This window comes from Protopterus annectens, chromosome 13.part0 (genome assembly GCF_019279795.1).
Source record: "Protopterus annectens isolate FY-2018-M chromosome 13.part0, PAN1.0, whole genome shotgun sequence".
In the NCBI taxonomy this organism is placed as follows: Eukaryota; Metazoa; Chordata; order Ceratodontiformes; family Protopteridae; genus Protopterus; species Protopterus annectens.
This window is the reverse complement of record NC_056747.1, coordinates 593779951-593797532: the sequence shown is the minus strand read 5'-3', so window position 1 is coordinate 593797532 and position 17582 is coordinate 593779951.

The window sequence follows — 17582 nt, the reverse complement described above, 5'->3', positions numbered from 1 at the left end:
TTGTTCACACCAAATGGAGAATAAGGCAATCTCACCTTATTACAGGTCTTCCTGTCTTTTGTTGAAAGCAGGTATGTTACTGAAAAAGCAACTCGCTGGACATCTATATGAAGCACCAAGGAGATACTTCCATTTGCTCAGGCTCTCTCAGGTGACTTATTTAGCTGAACAAAAGTACAAGGCATCTGTCCCAAGCCTCAGGTCCACTAATCAAGCTAAGTGAGGCAACCTGACTAAAAGTGAAAGTAGTAATGCACATCTCTAGATATGAAAAGCTTGCACCCATGTTTATAAGTATCTATAGATATATGTATTTCTACTAGCTCAGTGTGTACCACATATCCAGCACTTGCAAAAAAAAGACAAGCATTTTCTTATTTTGTGAGTGAGTGAGTGAGTGAGTGAGTGAGTGAGTGAGTGAGTGAGTGAGTGTCTGAGAATGTATATATGGATATATACATGTCTATATGTAATGTGTTGCATATTGCAGGTTTCTAACAGCAAACTGTAATATATATCTATTATTTCAAAACTATTAATTCATTTGATCAGAATCAAGCATCTTAAGTATACTATAATTGGTGGGTCTGCATGTGGTGGGGGGGGGGTAAAATAATGGTAAAAATATCTGACCACAATTATTTATACAATCTGATACCTGAAATAAACAGTCAATAACCATGAACTTAATTCATGAGTACAGGGGATGTTGTGAATACATGACTGACCCAGCTGTCAATTTAGTCAAAGTAGTTATTATTCTGAGTTTGATGAACTAGTATGCCTTTTGTTGAGGCAACTGGAATACTTTATTATGACTGTTTTAACACAGACATCTGAGCTGTGCACAATTAATAAGCTGGCTATAATTGATGGATATAGGGGTTGTCTGAAATAAAAAAAATTATTGCATATGTAGGGAAGGGATTGCAGTGACGCAAAAAATAGCAACTTAGTCATATTTGTTTTTCACTTTCCATTAGAAATAAGCATTGCACTCAGTAAGCGACTGTCTGTGGTGGTGTTTGCAGGATGTGCGTTATATTGATCATCAGCACAGAAGCACAGCAAATTTCAGTGTCATCACACAGTTTTTGGTTCCATGGTTGAGTTTTTGGCTGAGAGGCATTCTTTGTGGAGACTGCATGTACTATTTGCCTGTGCACAGTTTTTATCCAGGTTTCCTTACACAGATTCTCAGCTGTATAAAGTATGCATGCAGTAATTTGCACTTTTATTCCAAGATAACACATAAAAGAAAACTGTAATTTTTTTAACTTTGAGAAGTAGGGAGGCTGACAATGCACCAGCAGTGTGGCACACTGGATAGTATTGTCACCTCATAGCAAGATTATCTGATTTTCAGACTGACTGCCTTCTGTAGGGAATCTGCATGCCCTCCCTGTGTGGTATGAGGTTTTTCATCATGTCTCAGGTTTACTTCCATGTTACAAAGAATGCAGTTGGTGGACTGGACACACTAAATTGGCCACAGGAGTGAGTGTGTGTGTGTGTGTGTGTGTGTGTGTGTGTGTGTGTGTGTGTGTGTGTGTGTGTGTTGCATGTAAGAACATCAATGACAGTAGCAACCTTGTGGTGTAAACATTGGCTCTAGATGTTGGTCACTGTTATGTCACCCTGGCACAGGTGCAGTTATTGATAGAGGCAGGCAGGAACTATTCCATATGTGTGTGCATTATTTACCAGTTGGTCAATTAACACAAATGTCAGCATCCTGGAGGTAAATCACTGTGTTGAAAACAGAGATGTTGACTTCCTAGTGAACATGTACAGAGATGTTGACTTCCTAGTGAACATGTACCAAGAAGAAACTCCCCTTGCTAATTACATGTACTAACTCGTAACTTGCACAGTTATCTGGGGAAAGGAAGTATTTTCCTACCTGGGGAATATTGATCTCATGTCTAATGACTCTCTGTATAGTCAACCAAATGCAGCTGGTTAAACAGGTGTAGAACAAAATTTAAAGAACTCACGTGCATGTCTGCAGATACACATGTGCACACAAACACTCCCCCACCCACCCAATTTCCTTGAAAACGTTTTGTCATCATTTTTTTGAAACTACTATTTGGTTAGCTTTCAGCATTAAGCTTTGGACTCTACTTAGTTTACTCGTGATTTTTGTTCAAGCCATTATTAAATCAATTTATTTACTTTTTTAAACAAAGCTCTAAGATACCATAGAATATCTAGAATCCCTGACCAAATTGACTTACTTCATCCACACTTATCACAGTGCAGTATTTGTCAGCTGTGTTAAAATGGCAGAAAATGTTAACAGAAAGTGTGCAAAAACAAGAAGTAATTTATTTAGATGGTATAGGCAAGGGTGGATGGAAAACAGGAGAGGAGGACTTGGGGTGCAAGGGGGACCTATGTTCATAGGTATTTTCTAGACTAATGACCACTGGGACTTTTATAAGCCCAGCCATGCAACCCAAATGTATCCCATGAAGTATTGTGCCTTAGAGATTATATTAAGGGGTGTATGATAGGGCATGATTTAATGGATAGGTTCATAAAAACAGATTGTTTACATTTCAAAATGGTGATGTCACACACAGGCATCTACTTAAAGAAATTCAAGTGCAGCGGGCAGGGAAAAGAAACTTGAGAGAGGGAAGTGGATGCAGACAATGCAGAGAGTAGGAAGGAAAAGCATTCTTTCTTTGACTGTCTTTCATGCATGCACAGGGCACTTCTGGGACTTCTAAGTTAGACAGCAATATGAAACAGGATCCCATAGTGTCCTTTGTCTAGGGCTGCATTTCATCCAAGATAGGCCATTTTGCTTGCAGTCAGAAATCAGAGGAATATATAGTCCATAAAGTGGCTGTAAAGATTGAGTGCTGAGGCAGTCAGTGGATTAAAGTGACAGACCTTATTAATTGTTCAGTTACAGGTAATGGTTATTAACCTTTGATAAAAGAGCCCTACCTTCTCCAATTAGTTGCTCGCTGTTCCTTCCTGCAGCACTCACTATTCCTTCCTGCAGCGCTCGCTGTTCCTTCCTGCAGCGCTCGCTGTTCCTTCCTGCAGCGCTCGCTGTTCCTTCCTGCAGCGCTCGCTGTTCCTTCCTGCAGCGCTCGCTGTTCCTTCCTGCAGCGCTCACGCTCACTGTTGCTTCCTGAAGCATTCACCGCTCACTGTTGCTTCCTGAAGCATTCACCGCTCACTGTTGCTTCCTGAAGCATTCACCACTCACTGTTGCTTCCTGAAGCACTCACGCTCACTTTGAGATCACTGACCTCCACTGATCTTTAATGTGAAATTCCCCTAACCAAACTAATCATTCATTGTAAGCATGAGCAACCCAAATAGATCTCTGAGGTAGCACAGAAAAACAGGTTATAATATAATCATGTTTTTCATAGCTAAGTTTTAGCAATTTTTGCCTTATTTATACTGCCTACAACATGGCATCATTATGGCATTTAGTGATTCAGGTATTTCAGTTAAGTCTCACTGCAATTATTTCAAATTTTATAGGCTAAATCAAAATTAAAATGAATTCCTCATTTGCAAACTCATTACTACTTTTTGTTGCATTTCAAGGTAAATTTAAATTTTACAGATTTTCAGATATATCAGTCTACTGCATTTTGTTTTACTCTGGAAATATTTAAGTATATATCATCTTTGATGTGTCTATACATTACCAAAAAAAAAAAAAAAACACACAGTTTATATGGGTTGCTTTCTTTTCAAAGAAAGTTTCAAAACATATTAATTCTTGGGTCCAGTATTGACCACAGTAAATATGTTGCAATTAATGAATATCACACAAGGTAGGTGTGTTTGATTATTGCTAGCAAGGTTCTGGGATTCAATTGCACTTCTCATTTTTTTTTTCTAGAATCAGTTGTCCAATTCTATTCCCTTGAAAGGCTCTTTTGATTCCACCCCTAACTGGTATAATTTTACAAGGCTTAAAAGCATATTTTTTTTCAAACAGAAGCAATGCTGGTATATGTCATGATATGTCTATTGTAGCCCTCCAGTATCACCTTACTTACTTTCATGGGGCTTATAGTTTGTAATTTACAATGAAGATAAGGAAACTAAGCATAGGCATTGACAATGTCTTGTCACTTAAGGACTAAGTAGCAGCAATTACCAACATTTTCATTTGACACATTTCACCTGGATAAAATATTGTATTCGGTTTGTGGATTATCACTGACTCTGGTGCATTGATTCTAATGTTGATTGCTGGCTGCAGGACTTAAATTCTGTAGCTATGAGTTTTAGTAAGTTCTCTAGATTTTGCCATCTCACTCTGGAACTGTGCTACTTGCCTCAGTTAGAGTAGTCATTACTCAAAATTCCGTTAACTTTTTGTAGTTCTGTGTTCCATCTGTTAGCACCCTACACCCCAACATTCACAGTCAGTTCTTCTTAAACCAGCTCAGTGGGACCAATTACCCTCCTTGATACTAGTCACTGACTCTGAAGCATGGTTTCTTAGGTCCCTCAAATGCCATTTTACACACACATATATATATATATATATATATATATATATATCTTCACTTTACAATCTTGAAATACTGAAGTCATGAATTTCAGTATCTCGAGATGAAAATGTCGCATACCGACAAACCTATTAGCATGAAATGCGAAATGTCAAACGTTATATATACTTGGGCGTGCTATCTTAGCTTTCCCCTATTGCTTTTACTGATACAAATGGGATTAAGGAGTCATATGGCAGAAATTGCATCTGTTGCACCAGGAACTATCAGGGCTGTTTATAAGATGTGCACTTTCCAGAAAGGAAATCCTGTGTTGCTATTAAAAGCCTACACGCTGAACTGTGAGAAAATCCTTAAGGAAAAAACATATTGGTGTTTTAAATGGAAATGTTCACAGAAGTACCAAGGTAGGGCTATTACACAAAGTCTGCCCAAAGGAGAAAAGTTAATTAAATCAGTAAACCACAATCACAGTGGAGATCCTTCTGAGTTAGAGCGCTATAAAAAGTGTGTGTTGAATTGAAGATAAGGTCTAAAATGTCCCAAGATATGCCCTTTTTAATATTGGATGATGCCCTTGCATCTACTTCTGTAAATATTACTCATAATTTACCAACAAGTAAGGCATTATTGCAACAGGTACGGAGAGTATGCAGAAAGGAGATGAAAACTACGCATAGCAGCATAGTAAACTTGGAAGATTTAAATGTGTCTGATTTTCCAACTAAGTTGGGGGCATTTTTAAGTAAAGGATTAAATGACAGTACTACTGACACCACTGTAGTGGTGTTTACTACAATTCAAAATTTGGTTGATTTAAGTGAAGCTACAATACGGTTAATGGATGGGACATTCTTTTATAAAGGTATTATATGCCACCAGCTATACAGTATCCATGGGCTTGTGAAATATGAAGGATTTAACAAGTCTGTCCCGTTATTTTGTCTCATAAGAAGTCCCTTAAGCCTTACAATTTCATGTGGCATTGTGTACTGCAACTCTTGGGTGAACATGTTAACGAGATGCATCTGAAATATATAGAGTGATTTTGAAATAGCTGCAAAGAAAACTATTATTATGAATTTATGTGGTGTGACATCTAAATGTTGCCTTTTTCAATTTGGGCAAAACATATGGCATAAGGTTCAACAACTAGGGTTAAACTCTGCTCTATAATAGCAATATGGCTTTCCAGCTGGCAGTAGAGTCTCTTGTTGCCCTAACTTTTCTACCAGAAGAGGATGTGATATCTGCATTTAATTTACTTAAGGAATACTTCCCTTATGAGGGAAAAGAGTTAAATTAAATATTTTGCTGATTGGTACCTACTAGGAAAAACACAAATTCTCTACAAGAACCACTGCTATCTGCAGATTTCCAACTCTTTTCCTGGTGTTATTTTGGAATGTCTGTGAGTTGTTCCTTCCACAGACTCAGAACAGTGTGGAAGCATGGCACCATAGATTGAAATCATTGTTAGGAAATAAGGCAACAGATTTAAATGTTTTAATGACTATGTTGGCAAGGGAGCAGGACAGAGTAGAGGAATTACATGCCTGTATGAGTTGTGGTTGTCCATCTCCTAAATATTGGCATGTTATGAAACATCAAAGCCAGTTTGAGAATGTATTGCAAAACAGAAAAATGTACAACAGGCTAGAATGTTTGATGGCTTTTGCTAGACTCTTGCAAATGTAAACAATTGTTTCCTATATTGGTGAAATAGTCAATATCGGACAAATTTGGAATTTGGATTGTATGTTTTGTATGTAATATAAAGATATAATATAAATATACATAAATGTATATATATGTATATATATATATATATATATATATATGTGTATATATATATATATATATATATATATATATATATAATATATATATATATATATATATATATATATATATATATATATATATATAAAATATAATATATATATATATATATATATATATATATATATATATATATATAATATAAATATATATATATATATATATATATATATATATATATATATATATATATAAATATATATATATATATATATATATATATATATATATATAATATATATATATATATATATATATATATATATATATATAATATAAATATATATATATATATATATATATATATATATATATATTTATATTTAAATATAAATATATATATATATATATATATATATATATATATATATATATATATAAATATAAATATTTATATATATATATATATATATATATATATATATATATATATATATAATATAAATGTATATATATATATATATATATATATATATATAATATAAATAGCGGTGAATGGTTGACCTGTTTGGATCTATACCACATGATATAGGCTTGGAGTGTTGTCAGTTATTTAATAAATATTTGTTTTTTATACGGTTGGAAGTCCGGCGTTTGGCTTTACTCCTGCAGTGCGTTTGTTGTGGTTATAAGTTTTAATTCGCATTGACACTCACTATTTTTGGTTATCGGTGCTATGGTGGTGGAAGAGAGCTTATCGCCAGTTGGACTGACCGGTAATATGCATAAGACTAATGAATTGCCGATACTCATCGGGCAACTAACTCAATTGGTGCAAATTATGACCCCTTTTGTGCGTTTTGCTTATGCAGCACAATAGAGGGGGATCTCTACCTGGAAATCAGTGTGCATATGCTAACAACGTACGGAATAAAGATGGTGCATCAACTGACCAAGGTAGGTTTACTAATTTTAGTCAAACGGAGGGCAGAAGTGCTGAACCTGATGGTGTGGACAGTTTTCCTCAGTTGCTGATGGATAAGGAAAGTGGTAGCTCACAGAGTGGTCAGAATAGCACTAATGGGAGAGTGCAACAGACTGTGGTTCAACAAGGTGACTGTTTAAATAATCTGCCAAACTTAAACGAATGGCTGAAGTAAAAAGTTGCTTTTAATGGGACTAATATTGTGAAAGATGACTTTAATTTATGTAAATTGCCAGCATATGATAAACTAAATTATTTATTGTTTAAATATAAAGCATTAGATATGGATAATGCTTATTTGAAAGAATGTATACAGCTCAAAATTATACCCAAGGGTTTACACGTTTGGAAGTTTCCAAACAATGTTAAAGAAGGGGCAAAATTTTATGATGTATTAATTGATATGTTTGATGGTTGGGGTTTTGACCTCATGAGAGCAATTATTAGAAATAATGAGTATGACATGAGTGTTTTGATGGAACAAATTGATTCTATTAATGGAAATATTATTGATGATCTTTTATTTACAGTTGGAGAGAAACAAGTATTTGGATTTGAGGAAGCAAATAGATAATAAATTTGTCAGAATCCTTAATAGGAAAAAGACAAATTATCATCATACTCATTATCCAAAACCAAGAATAATGTCTAATTACATTACTGATTTATATACAGGTGGTGATGATGTTAGGCAGGATGGTATGAACTATGAAAATGATGAAGTTTATCATGAAAATGTACAAGAAGGATATGACCCTTTAGAATATCCCCCCTCCAGAGATCAGAGAGGATCAAGAACCAACGAAATGGGAATTACCAACAGAATTGATGGAGGGGGAGGAGATAAATTGTTAAATAAATTCAAGGTGCGTTGAATCCAATAATAATGACAGTATAGAACATATTGTTTCGACTTGTGATAATTTTAACATTTTTAATTATACTGATTTGGAAATAAATGATATATATTTTAAATTGTTTTCTAAGGGTTTAAATTTCGTCCCTAGAACAAAAAGTGATATTAGTCGACTTGTTATTGATTTAAAAATGTTTATTAGAAAGATTAATTTAGAATTGTTGTGCGATGCTATACCAAATGGAAATGATGAGTTTAAAGTGTTAAAAAGAAGGAGTGTTTGGTATCCACCAATACACCTACAGTTAAAAAAAAAATTGAAAATCTTGTGGAAAATAAATTGAGACAAGTAACAAGGAAAAATAAATTTGTACCAAACCTTTCATTTGCAGAAAAGGTGTTATTGCAAAAATTAAAAGAAAATACAAATCTGAGGGTTATGAAACCCGATAAAGGGGGTGGTATTGTTTTAATGAACAATATTACATATGAAGCTAAAATGTTGGAAATTCTGCAAGATGAGTCTAAATATGACAGTATCTCTAAAAATGAGATTCATATAGGAAGATTTATCTAACCTTATATGATTTATTCTTGGAGGGATTTATTGAGAAGGAAATCTTTGAATTTTTACATAATACAAAGCCTAGGATACCTTCAATTTTCGGTATTCCGAAAGTTCATAAAACTATTTTGAACCCACCACTACGTCCTATTGTGGCAGCTGAAGGTTCAGTTATTTCGCCATTGGCTAGATATGTTGATGTGAAATTTAAAAATTTGATGATGAGAGGGGGATCTTTTTAAAAAGATTCTTGGGATTTTTGAGGAACATCAAAAATGACTTGTTCCATGAACAACTTATATTCATAACTATAGATGTGGTTGACCTGTTTGGATCTATACCACATGATATAGGCTTGCAGTGATGCTGTCAGTTATTTAATAAATATTTGTTTTTTATACGGTTGGAAGTCCATCGTTTGGCTTTATCTCCCAGAAATGTTTAAATCCTCTTTTTCTATCAATATTTGAGTTTTAGTAGTCTTACTTGTATCATAAACCATGACATAAGTTTTCGAATTTTTCTTAGCAAATGTAATGTTTTTAGTTGTGAAAGTTAATTTCTGAAAATTGTCCCAAAAATTGACCAGAAAAGTCCCGGATTCAATACCACCAAATTTCTCATTCCCTTCCTCAGCATCAGGAAACTGGACACTAAAAAAAATACCATTGACTGATTTCATTTTTCTCACACTGCTTTAAGGTTGTACTAGTTTGGTTTTACCTCTGTGCTGAATATTTAGCTATATTCTTGTTGCATGTTCAACATGTATAACTTGTGCTTTTACATTACTGTCCTATGATTTTAGAGTTTGAAGCATTCTCGATGGAGTCCAGAAAGTGCCATACATAGAAGTGTTCAATGTTTAGCAGATTTAATACCATAATCTTGACTTTTTTAAGGTTTAAATAGCTAACATGCTTGTTTATGTAGCCAATCAAAACAAAGGTCTTCCATACATACATATTTATTTATTTATTTCACATTTGTTTTCCGGAAAAGTACGACTGGACACAGGTCCTTTTTCAGTGAAGGCCCGGGTTGGAAAAGCTCCAGTTACAAAATCTTACAAGTTCCACTTACAAAGAATATAAAACACACACGCTGCAAAATAAATTTGGCTTGCCTGTAAGCAGGTGTAAAGGGTTAAAATGACAGTTACAGGGTGATAAATATAATACAATGGAGGTAGATGTATACAATGCACGTCCAGCAAGAGTAAATATATACATAGTAGTCATAAAACAAGAGAGATTAGTTAGAGTAAGGTGTGGACATTATTATAGGTAGGATGTGAGAGGACAGCAAAAACTGGTTAAGGAGATAGACTTATACAGTTAGAGCCCTATCCGGCAGCTACAAGAACAGAGCCAGATGTCTTTCAAGTGTAATTTTTGGAGTTGTTTTAAACTGTGCTATAGAGCAGCAGGAAATCATTTTAGTGGGCAATTTATTACATATTTTAGGAATGTAGTTTGAGAAGGGCGATTCACCAGCTGTGTCATTTGCTTTGGTAGCATTTAATAGGAATTTGTTATTAGAGCAGAGGGGTCTAGAAGTGGAGTATGCTTGTAATATCTTTTGGAGGGCAAGGGTTTTGGGCAAAGGTTAACTGATTAGTATAGCAGTTGAGGAAGTTCTAGCCATCCTAGCTGTTTAAGAACTGTACAGTGATGTGTTCTATATGAGGTATCAGTGGCAAACTTGGCAATTTTATTATAACAAGTTTTCAGTTTGATTAGTTCTGATTTGCAGAGGTTGGTTAGGATTGGGGAAGCATATAGAAGGGAGTATGGAATACTGATGAAATGAGTGATAGTTCGGGTCCAGAGAGATACAGTGGAAATTATCGATCCAATAGAGAGAATGAAAATTTTTATGGGGGAAGGAACCAATATGGAGGAACAAATTGGCAAAGGAATTGGAAATGGAGAAAAAACAGACAGGGATGGGGACAGAGAGAGTTTTACAATCAGGAATGGAGGGAACATTACTAGTAGAGTATAATGGTGAACAGATTATTAATAATATTTCATTAGAAGTGAACAGTAGTACTATTGTTAAAACAGCAGATATTGAAGGCATAGTAGTTAGTAAGAATGAATTTAACATTTTTAACTACGCCGGAAAGGAGTTAAGTGATGAATTTTTTACACTTTTTTCAAAGGGAATAAAATTTGTCTCCAGAGAGATACAGTGGAAATTATCGATCCAATAGAGAGAATGAAAATTTTTATGGGGGAAGGAACCAATATGGAGGAACAAATTGGCAAAGGAATTGGAAATGGAGAAAAAACAGACAGGGATGGGGACAGAGACAGTTTTACAATCAGGAATGGAGGGAACATTACTAGTAGAGTATAATGGTGAACAGATTATTAATAATATTTCATTAGAAGCGAACAGTAGTACTATTGTTAAAACAGCAGATATTGAAGGCATGGTAGTTAGTAAGAATGAATTTAACATTTTTAACTACACCGGAAAGGAGTTTAAGTGATGAATTTTTTACACTTTTTTTCAAAGGGAATAAAATTTGTCCCCAGAAAAAAATTCCAAGTAGTGGACTGCATTACTGAAATTAAGAAATTTCTCAGGAAAATCAACTTAGCTATTCACTTAAACAATAAGTTAGATGTGGGTGAGAAAGAAAAACTAAAGAAAAAAGTACCTATATACCACCCACCCACCCCAGTGTTGCAATGTATGAGAAATTAGTTACTAAGGATATATATCAATTAAAGAATGAAATTAGCTTTAAAAGGGTAAAAAGTAATTTATCAAAGGAAGAATTTTCATTACTACAACATCTAAAAAATGACAATACAGTAAGAATTATGAAGCCGGACAAAGGGGGTGGAGTTGTACTATATGACCAAAATTAATATAACAACAAGATGTTTGAAATTTTAGTAGAGTCTGGAAACTACACGTCTGTATCCCTGAATGAAATAAATATTGGGTATAGACGCATTGACATGTTCCTGGAGGAATTTTTACTAGATGGGAGAATAAATTTAGATATTTATAAATTTTTGACTGTAGTATATCCTACTTTGGCTACTATAGTGGGAGTTCTGAAAGTACATAAAAATATATGTGATCCACCAATTTGACCAATAATTTCAGGTAGTCAATCAAAAACTTTCCCCATGGGAGTAGCCATTGACACATGGCTAAAACATATTTATGATAACATACCACATTTGATAAAGGACTCCTGGATCTTCCTTGGGAATCTAACACCACAACTTTGGAAAGAAGGAATTATATTTATTACAGTGGATGTAATTGATTTATTTTCATGTATTCCAAAGCAAGAGGGTCTAGACGGTTTCTGTAACAGTATTAGACAACATTCCAATCTGAAATGGGATCACATTAATTTAATTATGGAACTTCTGTCAATAATTCTTGAGTACAATTATATTTATTTTGAAGGTGAATATTATAAGCAGATGCATAGAGTGGCTATGGGGGCTGCATGTGCCCCCATATATGCAAATTTGGTAATGTCGGATTGGGAAACTGAGAAATTGTTTAAGAGTGAATATTTTAAGTTTATTAGACATTACACGAGATTCTTGGACGATATTTTTATATTATGGGATGGACCCGAAATTTAAATAGAGGAATTCATCAATTATTTGAACAGTACTAGTCACTATTTAAAATTTACTTACAATTATAGTAGAGAGGGAATTGCATACTTAGACACATTTGTTTCTATTGATAATGATGGTTTTAAATCCCATATTTATAGGAAAAATACTTTTTCTAATAATTATTTGGAGTACTCAAGCAATCACCCATATAAAACTAAGAGTATTTTTAAGGGGCAGTGCATTCGCGCAGCCAGAATGACCTCTATTTTCAAAGATATGATAGATGAAATTGACTTCATATGTAGTTTATTTAGTAATAGGGGATACCCCCTTAAACTAATGAATGAGATAAAAACTTATGTGATAGGGGAATGGGGGAAAAATTCTCCCCAGTGTTGGATAAATCCCTTACCAACAGGACCATAGAGAATGAACATGAAGTTGAATACAAACAAGCATGTATACTGGAATATACCCCTCAGATCACACAAATAAAACAAATTAAGTAGATAATGGAATATATTTACAGTAGATAGGGAATTAAAAGAAATAGTAGGGGATGCACCTATATTTGTATACAAAATGGGAATCAATATGAAGTTATTTTTGAGAGGAATAATAAGGTAGATCACATGAGTATGCAGCACAAGGGAACTAGAAAATGTGGATGCTGTAGACAATGTCATGTTATTTTAGAAGATGAAGGGATTACTTTGGAGAATATTAATAAGACGAGAATTACCTTTAGTAATGGCAATTGCAACACTAAAAATATCATATACATGGCTAAATGTTTAACATGTACAGGTTTTTATATTGGGAAAACCGAACGAATGTTCAAGAGAAGAATTTATGACTATCTATATGCAATTAGGAAAAATGACAGTACGAATGCAATGTCTAGACATATAGCTGCTAAAGGTAATAGTCATAGATTTAAATTTGCCATCTTAGAACAAGTAAATATGAATAGTCAAGGAGGAAATATAAAAGTACACTTGGCTGAGAAAGAAGTGAGATGGCAAATATTAACTGATGCATCCAGCACACCGGGATTAAATGATTACATCACTATTAAACCCATTCTACAAAAGTTAGAGTAGGAGATAGTTATTTATATGGTTTCACATACACACATTATTCTTATAATGTGAAAGAATTTTAAATGAAAGGGTGTAGTTTTTCATACTAGTACAATAGACATAATTGATAGGTGCAGAAAGTATGAATTTGGATATGTGACATTATGTACTTTATCACAGTAGAGAATGGACTTATAAATATAACCAGTACATATACTTAAATTGTTTTAGATATAATTTGTAATAAGAATTTTGAGTATTCAGAGGCCTCCTAATTGGTATATATTTGATATTTCAATTTCATGGTCTGTTTATGTATATAATTATTTCCCATAGGATTTTAAGTACAATGTAAAATTATAAAAATACAAAAATATATTAATGGTTCATATATACATACAATCTATATACATTTTATATATTTATGTACTTTATTTTTATATAATTCATTATTAATGGATATGTAGGAAAGGACAATGTTTACAATTATATTGTATTATTTTAATATTACCTATGAATGGAGTTATGTTAGTGTAACAGATTCGAACATGTACAATTTAACATTCTTGTATTATTATGGTAGTCTCTTTTTAAATGGTTTTACTATTTTTGGTGCCAAAAAAGTATAAATTAGTTTTTGTTAATTGTATAATTGATTCTGATGAAGTCCACATATAGGGTGGATGAAAGCGCTTGATCCGTATTTTATTTTGAACTGTGCATTTGGATTCGTATTTTATTCTGAACTGTCCATTTGTTTGGAGTTGTTTCTGTAATTAAACAGGTCGTATTCTAGCTTATAGAGTGCGTGTCTTCCTTCAGGCAAGCTTATAGTGTTTATTGCATTTTTGTTGTAGAGGTTTTAAACACTATTTTATTGTTTGTGATGAAGCATATAGAAGGGAAGATAACAGATGTTTGCAGGCGACAGTAGCTTTTGTGTGTTTTGTTAGGAATTGTTTGTTTCTGTATAGAAGACCTGGCTTCTTGTGGACCTTCTTAATGGTTTGTGCTATATATATATATCTATCGAACTTTAAGTTGTTGTCAATTTCTACGCCTAGCAGTTTGCTATGAGTTGTTGGGGTGATAGTGGTTTTATTGTTGGATAGGATAGTGAAAGGTTGGGAAGCAGAGGTAGATTTTGTAGGGCAGAAGAGTAGTAGCTTTGTTTAGTTGGGGTTTAGTAGGAGTTGGGAGTTAGTGAGCTATGATTCAGTGGCTAGAAAGGAGTCTTGGGTTATGGTGTCGAGGTCATGTAGGGAGGGAGCTATGCATATTAGAGTGGAGTCATCTGCATATTGTATTACAGTGGCGTGTAGTGTGGTGGTGTGGAGCTGGTTGGTGAAGAGAGAGAACAGTAGAGGTCCAAGGATGGAGCCTTGTGGAGCCCCTAAGGTAATGGGGAGAAGAGGGGAAAGTTGGTGCTGCCATTGGACAAGTCTACTGTCATCCTACTAGGTAACTTTTAAACCATGTGATAGAGGGGTTACTGAGATTTAGGGTGGAGAGGATGCTAATGAGTTTGTTGTAATTGACAATGTCAAAGGACTTGGATAAATCTAAAAATGTGGCAGATATAAATTGTCCATTGTTTCTATAGTGGTTCACTGTGCTTGTGAAGGACATGAGGGCTATAGTAGTTCTATGAGAGGGACAGAAACCATGTTGAGTGTTTGATAATAGTTTGTGTGTATGAAGGTGGGCCATTTATTGGGTGTGTATAGTCCTTTCTATTATTTTAGATAAGAGGGACAGGATAGCAATTTGCCTATAATTAGTAAGTTTGGGTGAGTTAACTCCCTCATGTAAAGGTATAATGCAGGAGATTTTCCAAATATCTGTAACTAGACTCTCTGATAATGATCTGTTTATGAGTATGGCTACTGGATATGCTATTACATCTGCTAAGATTTGCAGAAATTTTACTGGTAGGTTTCATTTTCTTAGTAGTTTTCTTATGGTATCGACAGACACTTGGTGGAATGTGAAGTGGTTGTTGCTATTTTAGGAGTTGGTGATGTGTTGGGCTGTAGATGTGGTAGGGTTGCTGGAGGTAGTATGAGAATTAGCTAGGCTTGGGATTGTTTCAGTAAAGTATTTACTGAACTGAGTTGCTATGCTAGCAAAGTTGTTGGTTGATGGGGTAGGTGCGCTGATTTTCCTGGTAGAAGTATATTAATTGTGGCCCATAAATTTTTTGAGGGTTATCATAGTAGTTTTTCTGGATACTGTGGTAGTAGTTGATTTTATCTGATCTCACAGCTTTCTTCGCTTTATTTCACAGTTTTAAGAATGTTTGTCTTGTTGTTTGGGTTTTGTATTTGTGAAATTTTTCCCAAGCCTTATCTCTAGCCTTTAGCAAGGATCTGCTTTCATTACTAAGCCAGGGTGTATAGTTAGCTTTTACTCTGATTGTTCTAGTGGGTGTGTGGCAGTTTAGTATATCTAGGGTCGAGAATTTATTTATTTATTTTTTTGCTTCTAATTAATCGGTAGGTTGTTAGGTTGGCATGGTGAGTAGGGGATCTTAGAAAGGTTGGCTGAGGGTCACTCAGACCATAAGGGAGGCAGCCTATCTGTTGACAGGAATGGGTTGTTGACTAAAATCCAGTCCAGGATAGAGTGTCATTTAGAGGATTTGTCAGTCCTTGTAGGAGATGTGATATGTTGGGTGATGTGTTTTGAGAGGAACAGTTGAGCCAATCAACATTGAAGTTGCCCATCAGGATTGTTTCCTGTGGTAGGGAATTAAGAGATCCAGTATAATATACTCTCTTGTGTGGGAATAATATTCCCAGGTGGGATGTAACCACTTATGATGTTAATTTTTGGGGGGTTAAGTGTCAATTTGGTGCAGATAAGCTCTGCATTGTCAAAGCTGGGGATGCTTTATTGTAGACAGTCAACCAACAGGTGGCCTTTGAATAAGATAGCAACTCCTCCACCCCTTTTGGATAACCTGTCTTTATGCAGAATGTTGTATCTGGGAGCTACAATTTCATTGCTGTTATTGCTGGGTTTAAGCAAAGTTTCTGTTAGTATTACAATATCAGGGAAATAGTGGGAGAGAAAGGCATACAGATCATGTACTATGTTACCAATACTTCTTGCATTAATATTAAGGAGTTGAAGGGAAGTGTTACATTTCTGCTGTAATAGACCTGGGTTAACTGTGGTGGAGTTGTTAACTGTATTTTGAAGGGAGTTTGGGCCAGGATTGGAGTGTACATCTCCGGAATAGTTTAATTGCTTGATAAGGTGTAAGATTAGCTTGGTAACTGTGTAGCAGTTTGCTGTGTTTTACACAGGTATGGGATGATGTAGTTAGAAGTTGGATTTTATTATCATGGCAATCTATGTGGCTGGTATGGAAGAGGTTTGGAGATATGGAAATGTGAAATGGAGTATTTTGGTGGGACAATGAGGTTTTCCTGGGAGGGGAATTGTAGCCTTGTTTTGGTGCAAAGTAAGATGTGAGAGAGTAAAAAAGTACTAGCAGTGAACCACTGATTATCTACATGGCTGCTTGGCTTAGTTTGTTATTAAGGTGGACCATTTTATTAGGGTATGTTAGTAAAGCAGTGGGAAGGGTGGTGTATGAATGTTGATAATGGTGAGTAGGTGTCGTAATGGTGGTTAAGATTAATGGATTTAATAAGTGGGAGTGTGGACTGTGATTGGCTGTTGGAATGTGGCTGAAGTCTGACATGTATAAATCTAGTGAAAGTGGGGGTGGGTAGGAATGGGGGTAGGGTAGAGGAGAGGATTGAGCCCAAGCATAGCTAAGGGTGAAAGGAATGGGATTGAGCCATGACACGGAGCTGGCTGCAACAACAAAAACAATCAATTCTTGCAGTTATTCCAGGTCAGTATGTGAGCTTCCTAGTGCACTGGAGTCTGTAGACTTCCGTAGGGTCTAATACAGTGCTTAACCCCACCCACAAGCTCCAAGGCAAGCCCACCATGACATCACAGGTGCATAAATAAAGGTTCACTTCCACCCTGATATGATTGGTGTTTTGACTCGGACACACCCACCAGTTTTACTATATATGTTAGAATCTGTAACCTTGTTTATAATATGGCACTTGAATGCTTCACTTCAATAAAGGAACAGAAACAAAGATCATCTGAGATTTTTTATGCTGCATTTTGGATTTCTCCTGAGATTTTTTTATGCTACACTTTGGAATTTTATTGTGTTT